The following is a 10,022-nucleotide window of genomic DNA, read 5'->3' on the forward strand; positions in this document are numbered from 1 at the left end:
CGCACGGCAACGCTACCAAACCCCTCGCCGTCGTCATGGCAACAGGCCCACTTCAGCCAATCAAAACCCCTCCCCTCCTATCTCCCCTGGCAACTGCCGCAGCGCCGGAGCTCCGCGAACGCGCACGCCATCCTATTTTGCATCGTGCAATGTGCTTTCACTTTTATCGCCAGCTGCTTGTAACGTAACACAGAGGAGGGAAACGGGGTCTGTGGTGTTTTAAACACATCTAATGAACAATGAGGTGCGTAGTGAAGTAGTGATGGGATTAATTATAAACGAATCAAGTGTGTTAGTGATCAAGCCGGACGGGTCCCACACAAACACTCCCGCCTTATTTAGGCTACACAAACACCTCGGGGCGGAGAGAAAGGATGTGTCACCACACCCAGCCTCATGACGATAGTGGACCCTCAATAGGGCCCCTCCCAGAGTAAACGATGATACAAGGAGCTAACGTGACCTGTATATACACACAACAGACACATGCTGGGTGATGCCTGAGCATTTAGACAAAGCAAAGAGAAGACATGCAAAGAAAACATGCACTTCTCCTAGGTGCAGATAATCCCATTCTCTATGCATGTGTGAGGAATCCAAATTGCACATACCTGTTATTCACATCACTGTACAGATGTGCTACTAGAGCCAGCAGTGTGCGTACAGGAGAACCAGCAGGTCGGTTTTGTGTCTCTTCCAGGCTGTCTGTTGAGTGCGGCTTTACTGGCCAACTGACTTCACACCAAACTGTAACTTTCACATAATGGTGATACCTTACTCATCTCAGCCACTCCATTTCATAAGCGTAGCCTACATGAGTAGCTCTCTGTGGACTGATCTAATAGCCTCTCTGTTTGCTTTCACCATGTCTAAACCCCAATGGCGGCCATGCAGCAGTGCTGTAAATACTTCTGCACTGGTGTTGATGCACACCCTTGTTTTTCCCCCTTCTTCCAACTTGACAAACAGGCTTTGCAGTGGTGTAATGGCAGTTTTGTGTCAGAGTGAATTCCTGAGTGATACTATGTAAAGTTTTTCTGTTGATCTGTGGCATAGTACTCATCAGAGAGTTGTCTTGTTGTGTTAGTTTGTGCAGGTATATTGCGAACACAAACACTTGTGCATCTTTAATACCTTAAGAATGGGTTTAAATGTTTTAATATTCGTGTATCCAACTAAGAAGCATGTGATTTAGCAGTGGTGACTGAGCACTCTGGATACCATTGTACTGTATTCATTCATTCATGTTTTTGAGCCTTTGCTCAGGTTGCTGTGGCATAATTTCCTTGCGCACTGAGCTATTCTTAGGGCCAGCAAGCAGCGTAGACTCTGCCCCATTTTTTCTTCCAGTATCACTCCTAGGGATGATGAAGTTGCAAAGCTAGCAAATGAGAGAGAGGAGAGCGAGATGCATTAATCACACAGGGAAACAGTTGATTGAGGATGCCTTGAAAAGACAGACCCATTAGTCAGTGTGCCTGCAGTGGTGCTAATCTGATTGTAAAAGCTGTTAGGCTAAAACAACATGCCCCACTGACCACCATCAGAGATGTTCATAGCGGTATTGGAGAATTTCCTGGACCATATAACATGTTGTCGGCGCATGGTGCTGATGAGGGACTTTAGGAATGATGTGTTTTATGACATGAAAGAACAGCAAAAAAGTCTTTGTTAGAACTGTGTAAACTTAACAATGGGGGAGAATAATTATAGTAAACAGATCACTTTGTATGAAAGGGAGTGAGGTGAAGATTAGTAGGATTACAGACTATGAGAGGAGTTCATGTAAGGCAGTAAAAGTGGTACAGATGAAAGGATGAACAATGAGGAAGCTCGTCTGTGATGGAGAGTAGTGGCCGAGCATGAATGAGGGTGCAGTGTGTCTTAGCAGCCAGCCTATGGTGGCACAGCAGTCAGGAGGCCTGCTGCTTTAATGGTCCATAAATCTGTGTGGACTGGCTGGTCTGATGCCGCCCCAGTGAGACCCTCTCATGCGGAAAATGAATCAGACCATTTTTACGGAGCGCAAGTGTGGAAGCTCTCACCCTCCCCTTGCTGCCAGCGAGCCGATAAGAGCTGCTGCACACGCACGGCACTCCATTTCAGCAGGTCTGGAGCTCATAAAACTCTCTATTAGTGACAACCCCTGTTTGTATGCTGCTCTTCATTCAATCTGTCCTCTTGCCTTTGTTGTTCTCGCTCCATTTTTCTCATTACACCTCGCTTTGGTTTCTGGAGTGGGAACACAGATGTTGACACTTTGGTACACAGTTACTAAAAGGGTGAAATCTAGTAAAAATAAATCACATTCCAGAAGAAACTTTCTGGGATTGACCTGCTATACTGTAAAATAATATTTGTCTCCTGTCACACACTCTGAACATACTATTTTTATTGCATAGGCCTACTATTTGTCAGAAACATGTCAGGTATTGTATTTCTGCCTCTTGTCTTTCTCCTGCTTGCTCTCACACAAACATTCAGAATAATAGGTGCTGTCGTGTAATGACAAGAAAAAGCCATTCTGAGACTATTCTGGTTAGTTCCACTTTATGTACCTTGGACAGGTGAAGACATTACACAGTGTACTATATAAAGTTGCTGTCTTGTTCCTTTCAGAGGATTTACACGTTTAAACAATCACCTGCAGTTGTTATGGGACTGAGACTGACAGACAACCGGCACCCTGAGCTAATTAGTTTGAACCTCCTTTGAAATGGGAAGTGGAAGACTCATCAAGAGAATTGTGACGTAGATTAAAGACTGCTGCTAACACACACGCACACGCGCACAGATATGCATGCGGAAACATACTCAGACACGTGCACTGGGGCTCTGTGGCATTTCATTTTCCTAGATAACTATGGTCAGTGGGGTTACTGGTTGAACAGGTAATATTTGCATTCTCTCCAGGACGAGAATACTATCTCAACTGTGTGTGAGGCTGCCAGAGGCCATGTGCTGTGTGAGGACAGAAGTCATAGACTTAATTGCTCTGGAAGGAGTGATCCACTGTTGTTTGAGGAGAGAGCCCAAAACAAGCACAACAGACATCTTATTTTTTATCTTCAAGTATTCCTAAAGGCTACAGTCATGTCTTGGCTGTTAAAATAGTGTCAGTGTTACTTGTGCGCGCCCTCTAACTGTCAGCAGAGCAACCAGGCGTGGTCAACTTGTTTCAAATGCAACACTTTCTTTGTTCTCCAGGTTTGTTTTCCCTGGAGGTTCTCCCAGCTTTTGCCTGCAGTTCTCCTCAACTGAAGAGCGTGTTTGCCGACAGAAGCCTTTGTTTGACAATCCTTTCTGCTAACCCGGTCTTATGAATTGTGTCAGCAGTGTGCTGATTGTCTGTTATCTGTCAGCTGATAAGTGCCTCCTTTAATGCACAGGCAATAAAATGCTCAACATGTAGGGCAGAGGAATGATCCTTTCAACAGTCAAACAAATATCCTGTAATTCTCTATTGATTCAGTATATTTGTTCAGGTTAGACTGGGCAAACGCTTGTGTAAACAGGCCCAAGTGTCAATTTGTTTCAGTGGAGGATTAAAAATGCCAGCATGAACTATGGACAGTAAGTTAAATTTGCTACAGCTAAATTAAAAAGAGCTGTATAATAAGACCGGACTATAGCTGTGTAGTAGACAGTTTTTGTTTTTACCTGATTTTATTCGTTCATTCAAGTAATCAGTGCTCAGTAAACAGAGGTAGACAATTATGTACTTGTAATGAAGACATGACATTCGTTCACTAAGCAACACAGACATTACCAAAAGGGCTGGTTTTAATCACTTTAAAGGGCCAAAGCAGGGGCGTAGCTAGAAATGCTTACCCCCCTGGCAAAATGACACCCTCCCTTATTTGCATAATTATTTCAAAACCCTTCTCTACATCATAGAGGGTCACTCTTGCTGAAAACTTCCACCACACCCACTAAACATACATAATAAATTGACCAGGAAGTAATGGATTACTATGATGCAGCTGCAGTAATGTTGCGTAAAAGAATGCTGGTCATATGGTTCATCTCTGAAAAGGTCAGATGAATCCAAAAGCACCCCACATGATATAAAGAGTCATTATGAACTTGATTTGGCTGTGACGACTTCTTTTTATAATTTTGGAGTCACGTTGTCAGTGAAGTCTGTAGTTTTAATAATTGAGTCTAAAATAAACAGATTACATACTTCTGTAAGTCACTATAGTGTATACAGTGACAGCACTTTCCTTGACTGTAACAAGTGAAGGAAAGACTGCCTCTCGGTCATCTATTTGTATCTGACTGTTTCGTTGTCACCAAACACACAACACTGAACTTTGGTCTTTTTTATGTCGTTTTTTCCCTCTCTTTATTGACCAATACCCATGCTATCTCTTTGCACTTTTAAGCACACTAAAACGGCATGACTCCCATATAAAGGCCTTCAAATGGTCCTACTATACAATACACCACATGCAGGGGCAATTGAATTAACCCATTGATCCCTGGCTGTTCTATTGCCGAGCTAAATTTTGTTATTCAACCTTAATGACTGCTCCTAGCAGGCAAATGAACACTTGTAGTCAATTAACTGTGAAGCAGGGGGAGGATAAAGGAAAGACAACCCACTCCGACATGTACCTAGAGTTTAAAATGCTCCATCAGCGAAGTGAAGTCGTGACGTCTGCAGTAACATTCGACTGATGACTTCACTGTAAACAACAAACACAACACCAAAAGCTTTGTTCTTAGACACTCCCTTATCTTTTCACAGCATCTGGTCCTCCCCGCCTTGCCTTGGTCACAAACGCACTTTATCTTGTGGGACAATGGTGGTCTTGTGCCCAGCAGTGTTGTCTGGCACTACCAGCTCCGTAGTGGGCTATGACGTGTATGAGGGATTGCTAATGTTCTTCCAGCAGTGTGAATAAGTGTGTGTCGGGTTTTCTCTTGCATATACACTATAACCATCAGCATGCCTGCAGCTTTGTGACACAGATAAAAAATTACATGAATTTTTACCTGCAGTTAAGAGTGATCATGCCCAGATGAAAAATGTGCACCCATAAATTCATAATCTGACTGGTACTGCTGTGAACTTCCATGAAACTAGATTATTTTGGTGTCGGGGCACTCAAGGTATCACTGAATTCCAACCATGTGCCCAAGGGTACTGCTGCAGTTGCCAGGGGGTACGTAAGGAGATGGTGAATAAGTCAACCCAGTCGCCAGAGAAAATGTTTGCAAAACAGGGATATGTTATATTTGCAGGTTATTATTTAGAGGATATGTGAAACCTGTGGTTAAATTGTGGTTAAGGTTTAAGCATAAAAACCACTTGGATAAGGTTAAAAAAAGATCACGTGTTAGCTTAAAATATCTGTTTTTGGGGGCACAATTCCCGCTGAAAAAACAGCCATGTCTCATTAAAAAACAATTGGGGGGCATGTCCACCCTGATACAATTGCTGGCTCCTCCAAGTGAAAATATTTGGAATTACTGGCATGCTCATTCAAGCAAGCGTGAAGGTAGTGGTATCTTGTCAAACTAGATAACGCTTGTCAGGAAGGTGGCTAATAATGCTCCAAAGTAAGGCTAAATTTTGCGGAGGGAACAACTGGCATGGTCATTTTCAAAAGCATCCCTTGAAGTTTCACCTTAAGATAACTGAATGAAACTGGGTTCTATGGGTACTCATAAGTCTCCACTGAACTTGAGAAAGCTTGTTCCCAGTAAATGTTTTGTTCCATACAATCAATGTACCCCGACATATTAAGGTTGTATATTTGTCTTTTCAAAATGTCAACTGTACCAGTATAAGTCTTTACACATCAGATAATTAGTAATATTGACTGTGAAATAGGACACCAAAGTATATCAGTATGTGATTCCTTAACTTTTGTATTGACATAGTTTGGAACTCAGTTTTTGGCTTTTGGTTTTGGTGTCCCACCCCAACATTTTAGGTGGCCCAATCTGGACACAAATTTCTCGCTGTGCCACTGCTAATTGACCAAAGCATTCAATTCATTCAATTGTAGGAAATAATTATTGTAACATCCACTATAATGTCAACTTTCAAATCATTATTACTTGAGTTATGCAGTTTAAAAATAAATTCGAAAAATACATTTGGAGCATGACACATAGTTCATGGGTTCATCTAACATGACTGTGGCAGTATATCTGACAAAAAAGGTTAGGAACCACTGCTTAGTATGATACCAGTGCAGACCTCCCAGTGTTGTCTCTGCACTATGCATATAAAGTGAGTGTGACCCGATGCCTGAGGGGCAGCGTATACCCTGCCCGGGTCTATGGGGAGCCTGGCTGTGAGCGGGCACACGGCTGTAGTGTGGAGAAAGTGGTGCAGTGCCTCTCCGTGCCTGGCTGAGCACTGGGTAATGAAGCGTGGCAGAGGAGAGAGGAAAGGAGTGTGTCTGCAGGGTAGGCATGGCCCTCGTGTTCCTATGCAACCAGGGCGGATGGCTAGGTGATGCAGGACCGCCTCTATTCTGCTTACTTGTCATGCTGCTGCCACGCTTTCTTTTGCTCGTTCTGGTTAGTTGTCCTTTTCCCCCTCCTTTCCTATCCCTCCTTCCCTCCCAACACATAAAGGTGATGTTGTCAAACATCACCGCCCCGTTTCCCCTAGGATGATGTGCGAAATGTCCCAAACCTAATCAACTAACATTAATTATCATGGCAAATGAGAAGGAATTAAGCAGATTTCTGTGTGTAATCTCAAATCAAACTATGATGAAACAACCATTCAGTAATCACCATGCTGCAGTATTTATATCCACATCAACATAGCACATTTTTTAATTTATTTCAATTAGACTCTTGTTTTCTCAGTTGATTGCTCCTCCTTCCTGTCTGGGAGACAGTTGGTGGCTCTTGCCCTTTCAACCAGAGGTCTAGTGAGAGCAGATGTGCTATTGTCTCAGAGGTGGTGTCTTGACTGATATACTTTCCTCACCTCAGCCGACACTCCCCTATTTTGGTGCTTTCGTTATATTTGTATATGGTCGAATACATTTAACAAACACGGCAGTCATTAAAAACAAGGTCAGTGACTCAAATGGGGATGCTCAGATTAGCAAAAACAAGAGAGATTAAAAATAACAGAGGTGTGGCTGAAAAAAGCCCCACTCTATTTACGTCAGAGTCATGTTGGAATATTGTGTATTTGTGTGTGTGGGTGTATCATTGTAGAACTTCCCTATACAAGGATTGACCAATTTGTTTCCATTAATTGTTTAGAAACTAAATAGCAGCAACAGAGAAGAAAGAGTCAGCTTGTGATTACCCTCAGTGAATGATTTTCAGCCTATAGAGAGCCTTACACTACTACCAAGACAGACTCTTAACATATTATCATCTATTGTGTAGCCACACATTTCCTGTGGGCAACAAGTGTGGATCTATTCTTAGCCGATGGCCTGGGCTTTCAGCACTCTCTGCTCCCGCTTCTCATAGGTTGGACAGGATAAGGTGTGATGCAGTCCTGCCAGGTCTGACTGTGTCGGTGTAGCCTGTGTCCAGCTGTAGAGACGGTGGGGCCCATCGACCATCTGTCCCAGACCAGCAGATTCAATGCTCGGTCCCCAGAGCAGGGAACGAGGGGGTGGGAGCGAGATGAGGTAGGATGGGGGAACCAGCTTTGTGTTGCCATAAAGCTGTCTTTCCTCTCTCCTAGCAACGGCCTCCCATTTCCTTGGTTTTGGGCGGCATGGTCCTGTTGGTCGGTGTGCACGGCCCCCTCACTCACTCTCTCTCTCTGTCCTATTTATGGTAATGAGCCATCTGCCCTCTCTGTAACAGCCGCCCAAATAGAGGAGAGGCTGGGAGGGGGGTGTCTCTGACAAACAGGAGTCTGAGACAAAGACGGTTATCCTGTTGTGTCTGCCTCTGCCCCAGCGGATGCCTTCAGATGTAGATAGAACTCAGTGATGACGAAGAGCAGAGACGATCCTGAGACATTTTCATAAGAGAATATAAGGAGGGAGGATATCTGAAGTCGGGATAAAGTGTGTGTGTATTTGTGTGCATCTGACAGAGAAAGACAGATAAAGTGACAGAGACAGAGAGTGCTACCACCTGCAGGTCAGTACATTAAGTTGTTGAACACAAAGAGCATTTGTAATATCAGTGCTTGGATGACCCCTCCCCAATCACACACACACACACACACACACACACACACACACACACACACACACACAATATTGACTCCTGCACTGTATATTACACAACCCTACTATTATTCAGAGCTGCTATATAGATGTGCCTCTGTGACTTAGTGACACGGCAGAGTGGTGGGCACACCAGCCAATGCAGAGCCACCCAGCATTCAATAGACCTCTGTTGCCACTGGATACTAGATTGGTTACCAAGCCAACACATGTGCCTCACTGTCATATCTCCAACAGATTAGTGTCGAAAACAACGGATATCTTGACAGTTAAGCTCCCCATGCGCCAGCTTTAGGTAAAGTAATATGTTTCAGAATATATTTCTGAGAGGCCTGGCGATTCAGCATGAAAGAATTTATGTAAAAAGACATACCTAAATGAAGATTGCATAAGACTGGGCGAAAAATGTTCCTTCTGGCCATGGCAACACTGAGTCCAACCATTTTATCATCAGAGGGCAACAGCGAGTGCATCACGAACACAAAGACAATTTGGTTTGTCATTCATATTTACCGCTGGCGAAGTCCAGCGAAGTCCATTCAGAAAAACAAGGGATTAAATCTTTCATAACATAACTGCAGATGTAACAACACAAGACACATGACAAAAACTACAAGAGGTCTCTCAGTCCGTGACACAGCAGTTACTAATGCTGGCTGGGGGTACTAAGGGTTTCGTACAATGTCCGACACAAGACTCTCAGATGACTCCTTTCATGAGGTCAATCACCATTAACCTCATCAGGCAGACAGACAGACAAAGTCACAGATGGGTCAATGACCACAGAGCAACAAATCACAGATGGTCCTGCTGATAGGCCTGGGGTTGATTGCAGGCATAAAACAACCCATTATGAGAGTAAACAGATGCATACACAGAAAATCTAAATACTATAAATGTCTGTGAAGAATTTTTGCATCAGTTGTGGAGATGCTGCCATCTAAAGGTGGTTGCAGTAGAGTTTTGCAGCTCACTGTGAGTCATTTGCTGTAGGTAGTTAATTAGTCAGTGCAACAGCATTCATTTAGACCAGCCAAAAAATATGCTAATTAATTAGCATGTTGTCACCACAGGCACATATTGATTTCCTACGAGCAAATATTTACGTAATCACAATGCTAAGCGGTCTAAAAAGAATCCTGAGGTTTCACTCTATCAGAGGGGAAATCATTCTTCAGTACATTTGGCAATTTGACACCATTAGTATGACAAACAACATGATGCCATGGCAGCATGCTGTGGCAAAGGGTCTGTAAAGAAAAGAGCATTTACAGTGACTTCTATGAGTGACTGCTTGGGATATATGTGAAGAAAAACTCATATTCTAGCACTAAAACCTGAGGTAGGTGAAGCAACATTTAGACAATAGAGACAAAACGACACACAGACCATAGAGGTAAAGTATCATGTGATGCTCATCTTACACACAGCAAGCAGTCCACACTCTGAGGTGGAGATGAGGAGACATCTAGTGGACAGTCAGGCTACTGTGCAATAAAGTAGGTGTTCATTTTAATTAGTAAAATTAGGAGTCTGACAATAAACCTAAACTTACTAAAAAAAATAAAAAAAATTACAGAAATTACTGTGTGTGTACTGTGTTTTTCCCCCCTATGTCTTTTTTCCCCTGTCAACCTGAAATACCTTTATCACAGAAGGCATTTTGACATGTCACAGAGGGAAAAACAGGTGTAAATTATGACATAATAATTCCACCATATTTCTCATAAACTGTGCATGGTGTTTGAACAGGGCACAAATATATGCGAGACCCTGTTCAGTGTGAGCATTTGGTTATACTGAATAGCACCACCAACAGACCTGATACTAGATTTTCACGCCAGG

The sequence above is a fragment of the Epinephelus lanceolatus genome, chromosome 17 (assembly GCF_041903045.1).
Source record: "Epinephelus lanceolatus isolate andai-2023 chromosome 17, ASM4190304v1, whole genome shotgun sequence".
Taxonomy (NCBI): Eukaryota; Metazoa; Chordata; class Actinopteri; order Perciformes; family Serranidae; genus Epinephelus; species Epinephelus lanceolatus.